The sequence below is a fragment of the Corvus kubaryi genome, unplaced genomic scaffold, assembly GCF_017639235.1.
Source record: "Corvus kubaryi isolate FWS band 111438036 unplaced genomic scaffold, C.kubaryi_AGA036_p1.0 37334, whole genome shotgun sequence".
Lineage (NCBI taxonomy): Eukaryota > Metazoa > Chordata > Aves > Passeriformes > Corvidae > Corvus > Corvus kubaryi.
Genome location: NW_024581108.1, coordinates 1358 through 17327, shown reverse-complemented (window position 1 = coordinate 17327; position 15970 = coordinate 1358). Strand labels below are relative to the sequence as shown.

At 50.4% G+C, this 15970-nt stretch overlaps 2 long non-coding RNA genes across 4 annotated transcripts; both read right to left on the bottom strand.

Annotated features, from left to right (window-relative positions):
- Positions 1-1978: 1978 nt before the first annotated feature.
- On the bottom strand, positions 1979-10700 carry LOC121665456. Of its 2 annotated transcripts, none has more exons than XR_006016369.1 (3): positions 10567-10700; positions 9933-10371; positions 1979-2233 (listed from the first exon to the last, which is right to left on the bottom strand). It is a non-coding gene; the product is annotated as an uncharacterized LOC121665456 (long non-coding RNA). The 2 variants fall into 2 exon arrangements; XR_006016368.1 differs by having other exon boundaries at positions 9933-10349.
- Positions 10701-13213: 2513 nt separating this feature from the next.
- Positions 13214-15038, bottom strand: LOC121665455. 2 transcript variants are annotated; one of them, XR_006016367.1, is made up of 3 exons: positions 14945-15038; positions 14194-14299; positions 13214-13564 (listed from the first exon to the last, which is right to left on the bottom strand). It is a non-coding gene; the product is annotated as an uncharacterized LOC121665455 (long non-coding RNA). The 2 variants fall into 2 exon arrangements; XR_006016366.1 differs by lacking the exon at positions 14945-15038 and having other exon boundaries at positions 14194-14839.
- Between the last annotated feature and the right edge of the window lie 932 nt (positions 15039-15970).

Below are 15970 nucleotides of genomic sequence, written 5' to 3'. Positions count from 1 at the left end.
CTACTGCATCTGGAAAACACCTGCTGGTGAGTCAGGGGAAAGAGGCACAACACCCTGCCAAAGATCACATCCCAGCTGTGCCAAGGCTCAGCAGTGGGAGCAGATTCACCCCACTGCTAAAACAGCAGCTGACCAGCTCCATTACCACTCACAGGCACTGTGCCCTGCCTCAGTCTCCCCAGCTGTCAAAATCACTTCACCCCAAGGCCTGGCAAGAGCCAGTCTGGGCTCTTTTACATCTGAGCTACTCCAGCTGTGACCAACCCACAGTAGCCTCTGCCAGGCAGGTGGGGAGGGAGCAGTCAGAATGGAGTGTCCCTACCTGTTCCCTTACTCACCTGTCCCGCCTGGGTGGCCATGGGGAGCAGGGACCCACATTAGCCCGGGGCCAAAGAGCACTTCCACCAGACACCCAAAGCTTCCGGAGACCCTACGGCTTCTGATAAAGGAGCTGGACCCACCAAGGGGGTCGCTTTGTCTGCTGTCCCCAAGCTGTCAGCACAGCAAGCATCTCCTTCCATCCCTGCAGTTCCGGCAGGGCGACATTGCCATCTGCTGCCTGCTGCTTGGCAGGACACGACAGCATGCCTCTGTCACCCAGGCACGGCCCTCCTCCAGCCACCACTGGCGGGAGGGAAGCACGGGGACTGTCCCTGCGGGGACCCTTCCATGTCGCCAGCTCAGGGGCAGCACCCACGCGACCATCTCCACACCGAGCTCCCAGCTCCAGCCTGGCACAAGGAGCTCAAGGCAGCCGTGCTTCATCCCATCCCATAGCTGCAGGTCTGTCCTACTCCAGGGAACATGACTGCAATGCTTGTTTGAGGAACATGCTACCACCCAGCAGCACAGGGACAGTAGGGCTGTGTCCCAAACTAGGGCCATGTCCCCTGCCAGCAGCCCGGCTTCCATAGCCATGGAATAACAAAATGGTGTGGGATGGAAGGGACTTTTTCAATGTCCTCTGGTCCAACCACCCTACAACAAGCAAGGACATCTTCAGCTGAGTCAGATTGCTCAGAATCCTCAACCTGACCCTGGATGTTTCCAGGGATGGGGCATCCACCCCCTCTCTGGGCAACCTGTGCTAGTGTTTCACCCCGCTCCAGTGTTTTACCACCCTCATGCTCTGAGCTGCTGTGACACCACCCTGCCCTTGGCTCTGCTGGTGACTCACCCACCACATGGGAACACACACATCTCCAGCTCCTCAGCCTTGGCCTCTTCATCTGGAAGCACAAAGCTGGAATTTTTTAACTCACAGCCACGCCAAGAGACATTCACTTATTTTAAACTTGAAAGCACCTACCTATTTTGTCATGGCCTAAGATAGGAGATACCACCAAAGGGAGGAGAAGAGTAGTAATTATCTGCAGTTCAGAAGTTCAGCCTTCAGAGGAGGAGTTGGGCTCCCAGCTATACTTGCCACATGCTTTTAGGCTAATCTTTAGAAAGAGGCTGTGCATTTTATAATTGAGATTGCCCACCTGAGGCAGGAGGTTTCCACATCACTCCTGGGTTTATAGATCACTGACACAGACCAAGGTTGATGGTCTCCAAGAGGGACAATGCCATGGAAGTGCCACAGGGAAAGCTCTAATGTAAAAGGATGTGATCCTCACTATCAATTCCCACTTTATATCTGAACAGCAGCTGGATCCACTGAAGTGGGATCTGCTAAAATACAGTGCTTGAGGATCAGCCAAGCCCAGCAGGCTGATGGCTCTGCTTTGATACCCACTGGAGAATTTCCGCTTTGAAATCCACTGGCAGCAGCTGAGACAATCGAGTGCTGAGCAATATACTCAAAAAGCTGGAACCTGTGGAATGAGAGGGAGACAAATTGAAAGCACAAAAGGACTTTGAATGGTGCAGCAGTGTCAGTACTAAAATAATCACAAAGGAAAAATAAAACTAATTTTAAGGTGTTTCTCTGTCGCTGTTGAGACAGACATGACACATACAGACCCCACAACAGTTCCAGGCAAAAAGTTGTTTATTCAAAAAAGCCAGTGTCATTTATACACTTTTGTATGTTTATCATTCATGTTACTTATCCATTGGTTGCTTAACTACCACAATAAACTTACTGTACAACATACTATTACTGGTTATATACACCTTAAGCATTCTAAGCATTCAGAAAAACACCAGGTGCAGCTTTGTTGCTGTGTTCTCTGTTGTTTAGGCTTCTTGCTTCTGTTTCTCATGAGTACAAACAGCGATTTTGTACCTGTGTGCAAAAAAGATTGTGCTAAGATCTATGTCAGAACCAGACAGGCTTGCTGATCTGCTGGTAATTCCCATATTTCTCCATCTCCAAACAAGAGAAAATGCTTTTCTCCATGAGGATGGATATGTCTCCTGCTATCAGGAGTGACCACAACCTAAACAGTCCATGCCACCCCCACCTTAGGGCTGCCCTGAGTTATCACAAGAGATCCGGACACCACTGATGGCTGGACAGGTCACTTGACCACACACCTTTGTGCTGGTGTGCAAGTGGCCACAACGGAAATGAGTGGAATTAGGCTTGTCTGAAAGCAAAATCATCCTTTCCCACTCATCAGGGCTGGCACTGAGATTTGCTGTGCCATTCCTAAACACTGGAGTATTTATTTCCTGTATTTTCCTCCCAGGGGGCCTCAGATATGCAGCCAGCCCAACCTTCCCCCCAGATCCCAGTCTGCCTAGTTGCTGGCATGTGGACATACCACAGCCCCAGTGCAGCTGTGGCACAGATGCCCAGGAGTGGGCCCTGGATAAGTTCCGAAATCTCAGGAGAGATGCTCCAGCTGCCTTAATGACCCATGGGGCCGGGGGAATCTCCTGAGACAGCCTCAGGGAAGTCCAGCCAGGATTTCTCCTGCTTTGAGCCTGTAATTTGGTCTCCCATATGCCTTTGTGTCTCTGACACCTCCTGCAATGGGCCTAGGAGCAGTTTGAACAGGGTATGATTTGGATTTCCTCCTACTGTTACTTCTCTGTGGGCAGGCAATGTAGTGTTTATCCCATAACCTAACACTGGTAACCAGGGAAAATACCAGGCAGATCCCAGAGCAGTCCAGGGACTGCAAGGGAAAAGGAACAACTTCACAAGGAGAAAAAACCCACAAAAACCCACTTTCCTGCATGCTGTAGATTTTGTAACATTTCTTTCTTCTAAAATCATTGCTTTCTCACCCAGGCCATAAGACTTTGTGCTTTCCTAGCGTACAGCATCCCATAAGGCTTTTCCTTGGCTGCATGTTCAGCCCAGAGCTCTGCTGCAGGGAGAACCAGCCCAGGAGAAAATGTTACTCACAGAAAATTGGGGAGGACACTGCTATATTTTCCCCTATTTCAAGAGGCTGAAGAGGAGAATGATGTTCATCAAAATTACCTTTTTGTTCTGCAGCATTTCTTGCTCTTTCAGGAAGAAAGAGCAAGAAATCCTGCAGCATGGGGCAATGGGGAGGGACCTCCCCACAGATACCCCAAAACACCCAGCATGTCTGGAGGGGGATCAGCAATGCCCACCCAGCCCCGACCACGCCCCTGTCCCTCCCCAGTCACCATTCTGGGCTACTGTGATTCCGTTCACAGCTATTTTGCCCAGCAAATCCAAAACAAGACAAAGGAGGGAAAAAAAAAAAAAAAAAAAAAAAAAGGAAAAAGGAAGCGGGTTAAGCCTGGACTACAAGCTTGAAACAGGACTGGACAGGAGACGGGGCAACAGCTGCACTAAGCTACACACACGTTCCTGGCCCGCAGACCCTACCACGGGCCTTAAACCGAGACGGTATCAAAGACAATTTCAAGGAGAACCCTCTGAGTCCGGATGAACTGGGATACCTTATCATTCCCAATTAGCCCCTCAGAGAGAGACCTGCTGCTGTGCAGTTCTTTCATGCTCATCTCGCTGTCGCAGTAGCGACAGGCACACAACACCCACTTATTGTAATCCAAAGCCATAAGAAGCAAAAAGGAGAATCTGGATTATTCTCAGCTATTACTATGACCAAAAAGAGTTGTGGGGAAAAAGGTGGCCACAAACAGAGGTGACCAAAAGGCCTGGTTTTACACTATAAAAGTAGTACAGGTTGACAAGGAGGCAGAAGTCTCTTACATGCTCCCTGGGAATGCGCGAGACAATTTCTCCCTGAAGCCTGGACGCAACTTCATGGTCATTGTTATAAACATATATTATAGTATTGGCTTCTCGCAAAGTGTTAAGGTAGATATTATATAATGTTAGAAATGCTTTTTGCTGTGTGGATGTAGTTTTCTCTCGTTTTAGCAAGAATGTTAGCAAGTGTGAGCAAGTAAAATAACCTCCAAGGGAGCAGAGGATGAGGCCCGAGAAGCTGCTAATCAACACTTTGTCCAGAGAACAAAAGGGCCCAAAGGCTACTCTGCCCGGAGAACGGGCGGCCAGGAGGGTCTGAGAGCCCTTATCACCGCTCTGCCCGGGGGGCAAAGAGGCCAAAGCTGCAATCAGCCCTGACTGTCTGGAGAATTAAGAGATCCACCCTACCATCGACTCTTACCTAGCGGGCCCAACCCCAAGAATCAAAAGAAATAAAACCACAGGGGAGAAGACTACGCATGCTCTAAAAAGGCGGACCCAAGGAGTGGCCATGCAGATCAATTCCTAGAAAAGTTTTAATATTAATAGAGAACAGACAGTAAAAATGGTATAAAAAGGACTCACCTCGAGCATCAGGTGTGTTCTTGGCAGAGCGCCAAGGCACCCGGCCATTATCCCTTTGCTTTATTTTACGTGTCTCTTATTGTCTTTATATTAAACTCTTTAAATTCTAACAGGAGAGTGAACCTCGTTTTTCACAGTCATTTTTCCAGAAATTGAGGGAAAGGATTTCGATGCATGCGCCTTCAACAATTTGGTGGTAAGGAACATTGGATCCTAAGTTCTGCTATTTCTTAGCTAGCTGAACATTTAATGGTACATTTAACCCTGTGCATATAACACTAGTGGTCCCTTTTGTCTTACTCCTGTGTAGTAATAGTCTCTTTTAAGTTTTGTGTCCATTAAATAAATAATTCATTCTATAATAGACCAAATAGACCCACTAGCCAGCTTCCCCACATTCCAGCACTTCAACAGCTTCTGATTGCCCCTTGTACTCCTACAAAAGCCAAAAACTAAACTGAAGTTTTAGAATAATAAAATTAGAATTGGTGAAACTAGCTCTAATAAAAAGTTATCCCTTACTCGGCTAAAATCTGTTGGGATATCATTAAGAAGCAGTATATTTAGAATGCATTCTACTTACAACACTTCTGTTTGACTAATCAAAGAGGGAAGCAGAAGCCAGCATTTAAAAATTGATTCTCAAAACCGAATCCTAACACAAAACCTTGTCACTACAACCGTCCCAAATACATTTACACATAAATAAAGGGCAGTTTGTAGGAGTGGCTACCTTCAGCTAAATACCAAATTCCCTCTCGAAGGTGAAACTCCTGAAAACTGATAACCAGTGAATCAAACTGTAATTACAAAAGCAGATGCTCTATCTACTCCCCACCAAAAAGAAATGTTCCTGGATTTTTCTGCGATAGCCACAGAGTCGCTCAGATGCTTTAACTTCCCTTTTGAAAACTATCTGTTCGTATATGCGAATTACCTCTGTGTGGGGGTGTGCCAATCAAGAGAACCACTTCAGGAGATACACATTAATAGTGCTAAAGAAAGAGATAGACCACAGAAACTCCTCCTGCCTGAGGGAAGAGATTAAACCAATTCCCTTTGTCCCTCAACCCCCCAAGTTCTGCCTGCTTGCAAAGATGAGATTTAAATACCAAAGGCCAAGTCAATCCTGGTGATATCGCACCCTACAGCAAAATTGGTTATAATGAATACTCCTGCATTTATAGAAATACAGGGCAATAGCTTGAAATGTTGAAACAAGAGCACAAGTGATAAAGAAAGACTAGGAAGTGTACCAGCCAAAGAATTACAAGCTATAGCACTGATAGTAAAAAGAAAGACAAACACTGTATGACTAATTTTGTATGGTTATCTGGGCTGGTGCCACATGATGATTGTATCGCTGAAAGTGTTAGAGTGGCAAGTGAATGAAAAAGAGAAGTTTCAGCAAGAAAAAGCTTCAATGGTTGTCTCAATTCTGATCCATAGAAGTCCAGTTCAAACTGACGCAAAAAACCCAGACCTTACAAGCCTATTGTAACAACAAAATGGATTCGCTGACAAAAATCAGAAAGATAAAAAGTAATACACAACACCGACATCAATTTGGTAAATGATTGCATTATAAGTTAAGCCATACTAGAAACCTTCTTTTTGCAGTACAAAGCAAAGACTAACCATTGACCAAAAAGGAGCGTAAAATACTTCTATACAGCGCTCCCAGTGCCAGCTGAAACTTGGATAAAGCCATCCAAACCTAGCACCATCCTACACATCAAAAGATAACACGCCTGTTATTGCTTAAGTTCAGCAGTTTTGATTTCTCCAATAACCTTGAATGTCTAAGCATATCCTCACTGGACAAAAGCTAGGCGTGTATCCGAACGTGGAACAGCAAACCGCTCAAGCAACAGCAAAAGGACTGTTCACTACCTACACGACTGTGAGAAGCACTGAAATTCCTGGACTCCTGCACACAAATGAAGCCAGCTCTGGACCCAGAAAAGCAATACTGGACTGCACAGGAGCTAATGAATCTGCTGTAACCAGAAATGGTAATTATGGTATTGTCTACATTTTTATGCTTACAAATCAGTGTTTGCAACAATGCAGCACGGCTAATCAGCCATCCCAATAAAAACTAACAACGCTGTTTTTCCTAAACGCACATACAGCAAATGTTACCTGACCCTTGGAAAGGGAAGTTCACGTATAAAGCTAATGTCAACTGTGACAGTGATAACAAATTACAATTACTAGTTTGTTCTCAGCCCTCTCTATATCTTTCATGAAAGCATTCAAATACTGAGACCTCCAGCCCAAACAGATGCCCTAAAATCTCACTCCAGCTAAGGTGATACGCCTTCCTAGAAGGAGAGACAACCCAAGCATCCATAAATCAGCAAAACCTGATGATACAACCAGTGCCTTAAAAACAAAATTTATCGACCTTTCAGAGGTAATAGAACAAAACCAAATAGCTTTGGTTTTACTTTTGGCTTCCACAATTACCAGCAACACTTGCTGTGTATACATGGATCAAATTCGGAAAATACAAACTGATCTGGAAGAAGTTAAAAGGGACACTAGAACCTTTCATGAAATGCAAGGGAATCAAGAAGATATATTCAATGAGATGATCTCATGAAACCCAAATTTAAATATGGCCATGAAAAAATTAATTGGCATAATTACCACATCCTAACATTTATGTTTGATACATAAACTATATTGCAAATTTACAAAATTAGATTTAACAAGATGTGTAAATCTGGCAATAACTATTTTCTCTAAAAACCTCAAGAGAATCAATTTAACCTCATTCACATAGCATTAAAACCTTATTTAGTACTACTGAAGTAGCAAATGATTTAATAGCTTTACTTATTTTGATTGATATTTGTACATGCTTTGCAGTTTCTACAAGTATTACTTTAAAATGCTCGTGTCTTCACACTGATCATCACAGTGGGCAAGAAAGATTTCACTCTAAATAGGACTTAAATTTTCATATGATTATAACATCAATTTGTTTACCTCTTCAAGGTAAAACATATGCAAGCAAAACCAGTTAGGTTTTATTACATCCTTGATTCCCCTGAGACAATCAAACCATGATGCCATGTATATACGGATATATTTGCTTAGATTATTGTAGAATTATCTAACACTTAATACATTAAGCAAAGCTGAACTTCACTGAAGGAGACTGAACCAAGAAGCATAAAGAAAAATGAAAGAGTCACCGACCATCCACTGAACTGCAACAACTGAAAAACTCTTCTTTGTTCCTGGTTTGCATCCCATCCCTCCATGATCTCAAGATTCAAGGGGTGGGGGAAAACCTACCCTACATGGATTAATAATTGGATTGTCCTTAACTACCACGTACACTCTAAATCTAATACCATGCCTTACACATCTACCTGTTACATAAGCTGAAGAAAAAACAGCTGCTTCTCATCAACCTTAATACAGTATCTTTTGAAGAAATAGCACAGCCTAGGAAAACAACGTGTATCAAAATACTTAATGATGGCACACACATATAAGAAAGCAGATACTTTTATAGCATGGAGGCAAGCAAAGCATCTCACTGTTCCTACCCCTGAGAACCATCACACCAATATCCTTGAACATTCCAGCTTCAACGCCGATATTGTAGGAACCTCCTGCATTCCATTCCCAGGACAGCAACAAGTCCTCATCCACCCTGCATCTTCAAAACAATAGAGTACAAGGTTGAAACAAGCCTCGTGGTTTGAGGGGCACCGTCTGCCCAAAAAGCCCAACTGTGCATCCAGATGAAATGAATGCCACAAATACATAAATGAACAGCAGATGCACGGGACACTGTCAGCTTGGACCTGCAATTAACTCCGCCCCTGCCGCTGGATTGACATAGAAATGGAAAAAAAAGGGGCACGGAGGTCTCATGAGAGAGTACAAAATACACGGAACACCGCTTCCAGCAGGCGCCCACGTCGGTATTTAAAGGCGTGGCTCAGTTAAAGAGCAATACCAACAAAGCCCCCCAGACAAAAAGCCTGGGAGGACGGGGTTGGGTTTTTTCCATTCTTCCTTTCAGTGGCTTTTGCAAGCCAGCTCTGAAGCGGACAAGCCACACGTGTCCCCCAGCGCCCCTTGCCGGGACTCGCTCTGGGCTGGCGCCGTTCCACGGTGCGAGGGGACCGGGGAGGCCACGCGACCCACGGGACCGGCGGCACTCGGCCCCGTGCTCCCGGACCCGGGCAGAGCGCAGCTCCCGGCATGGAAGCGGCTCCTCTGGCAGGCGGGGGCGGCCCCACGCCGGGAGACCCCCGCCCGCCCCCGGCGCCTGCTGAGTGGCACCGGCACCGGGCCAAGGGGGACCCGCCGGCGCCTCAGCCCCGCGCACGGACCACACGCAGTGGGCAGGACAGCCGGGCGCGGCACGGCTCCGTGCCTCATCTCCCCCCTGCTGGTCCGGCGGCGCTTGCCTCAGCTCCACACTGCTCGGACTGGCGCAGCTCCGTCAGTCCCTGTCGGCAGCCCAGCCCCCAAATTGCCATTCCTCCTCAGAAATTCCCCAGGGGCTGGGAGTGCTCCCGCGCAAGACATTCGGTGCCGGGGCACGGCCAGAAGCGCCCTCAAATGCAGCGGCACGCCCCTATCTAAACCCTTCAAATGCTGGAAGGGCTGGAGTTTCCTTCAATTTAACCCCTGGAACTGAAGCAACAGAGGGTGTTTACTTCAATTTAAGCCAATACAATGGCAAATAAAGGGGTTCTCGCCTTCAATTTAATCCTCTAACATATCAGAAAGAGAGGGGCTTTCCTCAAATTAAATCTTATAAATGATGGGAAAAGGGCGATTTTTACCTCAATTAGAGCCCTTAAAAAGCAGGGACAACAGGGCTTTCCCATCAACATAAACCTCAGGACGATGAAAACGGGGGGGGGTTACCCTCAGTTAAAACCCATAAAATGGCAACACCCGTGCCCTCCCCTTCCATTTAAACTGGAACATGTGGATTCCTGGTCAGTTCATACCCCTAACACCACAGAAAAGGCAGGTTTTCCTTCAATCAATATCGCTAAAATCGTAAGTGAAGGGGGATCCCAACTAGTTCAAACACAGACAATAAGGGAAGAGGAGCTTCTTCCCTCAATTTAAACTCCTTCTGTCCTCGTAACCCCCATTTTTTCTGCGGGCACTTGGGGAAGGTGTGGCAAGATGAAATCAAAAGGGAAAAGGAGAAAGACACCCCCCCCCCTTGCAAATCCACACCATGGCTCACCTGCTGCTGCCTGGCACAAAGATTCGTCCCTCGGCACCTCCTTTAAGCAATGCTCCACATCCAAGTGCTCCCCCAGACTTTGGGAGATGCTCTCACTGTCCTTCCGTGAGAGACCCCCCAGGAACCCACCACAAGCCCCTCTCCTCCAGCATCGCCATGCAGAAGGGAGCTGAGGAAACCCCTCCTAAAACAGCCCCCAGCAGGAGCCGCCCTCTCCTCTGCCACTTTCATGAAAGATATAGAGAGGGCTGAGTCACAGCAAACAACTGCGGCTGCTGACCCCTCATCATCCTCACAGCTCCCACCTGGGGTTGTTGCCGGTCCCAGGGTGAGGGCAGGTGCAGAAAGGATTTGCTGCTCATTCCCTGGACAGCTCATCCTCTGCACCTGACACACCGGAGCACTGGGCTTTCTTTCCTATGGATAATGGGGGAGAACGCTGGGGAGAACGAGGGGGGAAAGGATGATGGACAGAGGAAGGGGAGAGGGGGAAGAGAGGGGAGTCGGGTTGGGGAGCAGGGAGAAAGGAGGGGTGGGGGGGTCGGGCAAGCAAACTAGGGGGGTAGGAAAGCGGAGATAAGCGGGGGAAGGAGGAGTATAAGGGCAGGAGAAAGAGGGGGAGCGGGGGCCTCACCTGGGCCACGCCGGGGGAGCCCGGCCCGGCCGCAGCCTCCCCGAGCTGAGGGAGCAAATGGCGGCGGGGGGCGATTTCCGGGGGTTCAATCACCTCGGCCCCGCCCCGCGCACCTGAGCTGGGCCCGGGGCCGCCCCTGAAGCCGCGCCCTCGGCCCCGCCTGGCCCCGCCCGGCCCCACCCGGGACCGCCCCAGAGCCCTGGCCCCGCCCAGCCCCGGGGCCCTCCCTGCCCGGCACGGGGGCGGGACCATCGCTCGGGGCCCCGCCCCTCTCACCCGGGCCGGACCGGGGCTGCTCCCGGCACCGGGGGTCCGGATTCTGCCGGCGGCCGCTGCGGGTCCCAGGCGGTGCTGCCTCTTCCCCGGCGGGATCGGGGCTGGGATCGGCACCGGGAGGAGCCGCTCCGGGACGGGCGCTGGGGCCGAGCCCGGCGCTGCCGCTCCTGCTCCGGCCCGCTCTCCGCGGGGAGCCGGGGCTGTGCCGGTGCCCGGGCAGTCCCGGGATCCCGAGCCGGGCCCGACGCGCCGGGCCGGGCTCCGCTCTCAGCCCTGAGCCCCTCCCGGAGCCCGTGCTGGGCCCCACGACGCGGCCCCGGGCTCTGCCGCCAGCCCCGGACGTGGCGCTGCTCCCGAGCTCTGCGTGGGGCTGGGGAGCCTGGCTTCGGGCTGTGCCTGAAGCAGGACTCGGAGCTCAGAGACACAGACTCGCCCTGGCCCGAAGAGCCCGCTTTGAGCATCAAAGCACGGCATTTGGGCTTTAATTCAGGTCCAGCAAAACACAGCACTTCAGTTTCTCTTTGTGAGCCCAAACACACAGGACTCGCTCTCTTCCTCAAGCCCTGAAAACAGGATTTAGTCACTGTTTCTGAGTCCCAACTGTGGCCCCACGAGCCTGCTCTCAGGACTCTGTAGATACAGAAATGCCGCTAGCAAGGATTTTCTTGCTATTTTCTAAGTCCGTGAGAGACTTTTCTCTCTCACAGAAGAGGTAGCAGAATTATGTAAACAACCAAACCACCTGCAACCTTGAAAAGTCTTGTTTATGGTACAGTAGAAAAATATTTTTGACAATGGATGTTTTAGGATTTTAGCCAATCACCCCCAAGGGGAGGCTGATCCTTTGTCCAATTAGACTATGAAGAAAAAAGTCTATAAAAGAGTTTGTAAAATAATTAAATAAATCCATCTTGCTGCACAATTCCTGCCTGCTGGATCTTCTCTCCTCCTCCTCCCTACGGCTGCGGGACACAGTGATATACCCTAGGGCCTCAGCCTGCAGTAATAGGACTCCACAATGCAGGACTTAGTCTCTGTGTTTAAGCTCTCCACCTGCTTCTGAGCCCCCGAAACGCAGCACTGGGTCTCTTTTTGTGAGCCCAAAACCGCTCCTGTCCCTCGGGTTCGGAGCCCCCAGAAGTGCCCGGGGCCATGGCTGGACCCCAGCTGGGCCCGTGGGATGGGGAAGAGACCAGAGACAAAATTCCAGCTCAGAACAGTTTAAGAATGGAAACCAAGACAAATACAATCATTTGAGATTAATGACAACACATAGTAACAGTGAGGGCAACAAGAGCAGTGGTAACAATAATGAACAGGAGAGAGAGAAAAACCCCTCCATACCCACCCCGTTACGATCCGGTTTAAACCCAGAAAAGTGAAGCAAGCTAAGTCTCTGTGCATAAACCAGAAAGAACTTAAAAGGTTCAAAATATCCCCAGAAACGAGATTAAAACCAAACGAGGCTAGATGTTGTTGCCAAAAAAATGGATGTATTTTATTTAATAGTAGAGAGACAAAGAGAAGGGAAAAGAGAGAAAGAAATGGAAAAAAGAAGGGTGCGTGGGGGGTGGGGGAACAGGGAGAGGTGACAGGTGTTAGGTGGAAGCACATCACCCATCTGAGGGTCCCAACGACGTCTCGTTGCTCCCCTCCATCCCGTCTGCTGGTGGTGAGGGTCCCCCGTCGCCGCCGTGGCCACACCGCCACACGCCGTCACATGCCGCCACACGCCAAAGGGTGCAGAATTCTGTGGATTAATATACACTTTGGGCCAGGTGGGAACGCCCATGTGCCTCTCTTGCAGGGGCTAGTTGACCCTTGCAACACTGAGGGTCTGTTGCATCATCTCTGGTGCTCCGGTGCAGGGTCTGGGGCCCCTGTGCTGGGCCATGTCACCCCCTTCTGCTGTGGATGAGCTTCCTCCCCCCAGTGAAGACCCCTCAGCTGGGCTCTGCACAACTGGAGGATGGGCAGCCACTGTGCCTCTGACCACAGGCTTTTCCAAGGTACCCAAAGCCGCTCCTCCTTCCACCCCTTGGTGGGAGCCCGGGCAGCTGATAGCCCTGGGACTGTGGTCCTCATCTTGGAGGTGTTAAGCCTGTGCTCAGTGAATGTCCCCAGCCCTGAGTTGTTACTTTATCTTATCTTCATCAGCGAGCAGTGTCAGGCCTCAGGGCCCCATTCAGGGTGTGGTAGTCTTCTGCAGCTTTTGTAATACAGTTTTAAAAGTCTTTTAAGAAAATGTTTAAGTCATAAAACATAATATTTCAGTCTTTGAAACCCCTCCCTTTAACATTATAAATCCAAAATTTAATCCAGAGCACCACAAACTCCCACTGTGGGGGATTTCCATATTCCTGTTACTTTCTCTGCGTTCTGTCCTGGGGATTTGTGGACTGAGGGAGGCACTGGCTGCTCCTCTGGGCAAGGGGAAGGCTCCTGTGCTATTCCCATGAAGAGAACACCTGGAATTACTGCCCTGGGAGCCCAGTCCGGTCCTTCCAGTGACTGGGGGGCAACCAGAGGGTCTTTACATGAAATGAAAATGACATCCCAGTCCAATGCATTTACAGCAGGATTGGACACTCCTGGCCAAGGTGACCAGTCCATGGAAATTGGACCGGTGACTATCCAGGGGGGATCTTAAGTTGGATACTTGCAGATTTCATTGTGAAGAAGCTCCAATTCTTTTTGGCACTCTTGTTTAAATGTCTCCCCACTGGAAGAGGTCAATTAGTCTTTTTAATGACCTGACTGCCAGAGGCATTCCCAGAGGCATTCTCCATCACTTCCATGTCCACCTGCAATGAGTGGCCGATGGGCAGGAGCCTGCCCAGAACAGGCTCAGAGATGGGGCTTTCAACCCAAACCATTCCATGATTCCATGATCTCTGCCCCTATTAATTTTGCACTGTTCCCTCTCAAATTTAAATCCCCAAATTTAGACGATTTACTAGAGGAATAACTGGAAGCCTATTCCCTCATCTCTGCCCTTGTTTTGCTTTCCTGGAAAACCCTGTGATCCCACACTTTCTCCAAGAGATCTGCTGGGAGTACCGGAAGGTTTGCTCTGTCAGAGAGCCAGGGGGGTTTACAGCACTTGTTCCTCTGCATCTTTACCCTTTCATCAGGTTTCCCCTGGAACAGTGTTGTGGGAGAAGCTTGGAATTACTAGAAATGGATCAGGTTCACATTTTTTCCCCACCATTTTTCATCTGGTTTGAAATTCCTGGAATTACCCTCAAATGTGCCCTAGAACACTGCTGTGAAAGGATCAATGAGAAGAACAGCCTGAAAGGAGAAAACCACCTCCAGCAGCAGCCAGAATGATCCCATTTCTGTTCTTACCTGGTCCTGCCAGAGCTCCCAACAGCCATTCCCATTCCGAAACAAGAGCTATGGAAGACATTCCTGCTGTACGTGAGGGTGAGGTGGCAGTTTTGGATGTTCTTTGCTGTGGAATCAGACAACAAACAGAGTGTAAATGATCATGGTGGTCCCTTCCAAGCCAAACCACCCTGTGATTCCATGCGTGGATCAGCACCTGTCCCAATTCCATTCCAGAAACCTCCTCCCACTAACCCAGAACTTTCCTTTTTCTGCTCAACATCAGGGATTTGCTGCTGAGTGCCCTGGGCAGGGGACGCCTCAGCCTTCCCTGGGACGCCTCAGCCTCTTCTGGGACCGCAGCATTCCCTGCACTGCTGTTCCACACCGATCCTATGTCCAGTGCCTTTCCGGGCTTCAGTGCCAGGATCTCCCCACAAGGCGGCAGCACCGGGAGAGAGCAACCCCGGCCGGTCCCACTGTCTCAGCGGCAGCTGTGCCTTTAACCCGCACTGACCCAGTGGGGCCGTGAACACAACGGGCAAAAACCCCACTGATCCTCTTTATTTCACCCTCAAAGGCACAGGATCGCAGCATTTCCTGGGCTGGAAGGGACCCACAGAATCCACCTCGGAGAGACGCCTTGGGCCCCGCACAGCCGAGGCAGCTCCGGTGCAGCTCCTGCTGCGCCGGGACACCCATCCCTGTCTCGGAATACCTATCCCCTGCAGCCCCCGCCATCCGCTCAGGGCTGTTCCCGTTCCCCACTCACCTCCGAGCCCGGAGCAGCCACTCCGGTGCCTTCGGCCCGGCCGTGCTGCTCCCTGGGCTCCCCGCCATTGCCGCTGCCGTCGACGAAGGACGGAAGCCACTGGTACCACACCAATATGGCGATCAAGTAAATGGCTATTCGACCTTCTCAAGATGGCGGCCGTGAAGGACCCCGCTCCGTCTATTCGGCTGCCTGAATGCTCCCGCCTGCCCCAGGCGCTGCTTACCCCACAGTCGGTGTCCACAAAGCGGGAAACGCCACAGAGAACTGCGCATAAAGCGCTGGGTTGGCTTTGACATCATGTTCAGGCAGCCGAATAGACAGGCCTTCATGGCCGCCATCTTGAGAAGGTCCAAAAAGCCGCGAAAACGATCGCCATAGTCTGTGTGGTGGTCACGTGTTTTCCGCCCTTCGCCGCCATTTTGGGTGCTGGCAGAAGCCATTTCCGGTCAAGCTGCCATCTTTAGTGTGGTACATTGAAAGTGCCCCGCCCCTCACAAGAGCTTCTGTCTATTCAGCTGCCTGAATCTGGCCGGGACTCCAACGCCGGCCCCCCGCTTTTGGCGCGATTTTCCGTGGCCGCTTCCTGGTGCGAGGACACGGTTGGTTGGGTCAGTGGCGCCGGAGGCAGGCGGCGGCCGCACGACTGGTGGCAGGCATCGGGAGGGACGCCTCTCTCAGGGTCCTATCGCGTCCGCCATCTTGAGTGTGGCGGAAGTCTGATCTGCCCTCTGCAAGGTCCTGGCAGGTGCTAATAAAGCATCAGTTAACGCCGTTCCGAAAGCGCCGAACTGCGCCTTCCTTTCTGAGCCACCCCATTGAGAGTGGCACGCAGGCGGCTCTATTCCGACTGTGCTCGCCCAGTGCTCCCCACCCTGGGTCGTGCTGCGACCACACCTCTGCTGCCCAGCAAAACCAGCCCCACCGGGCCGCCCCCCGGGCTGTCATTCGTTGCCATCATGAACGCACAGTGCCCGCTCCTTTTAGCGCCGTGGCCCCGCTCATGCACGGCCGTGTCCCTTGGCC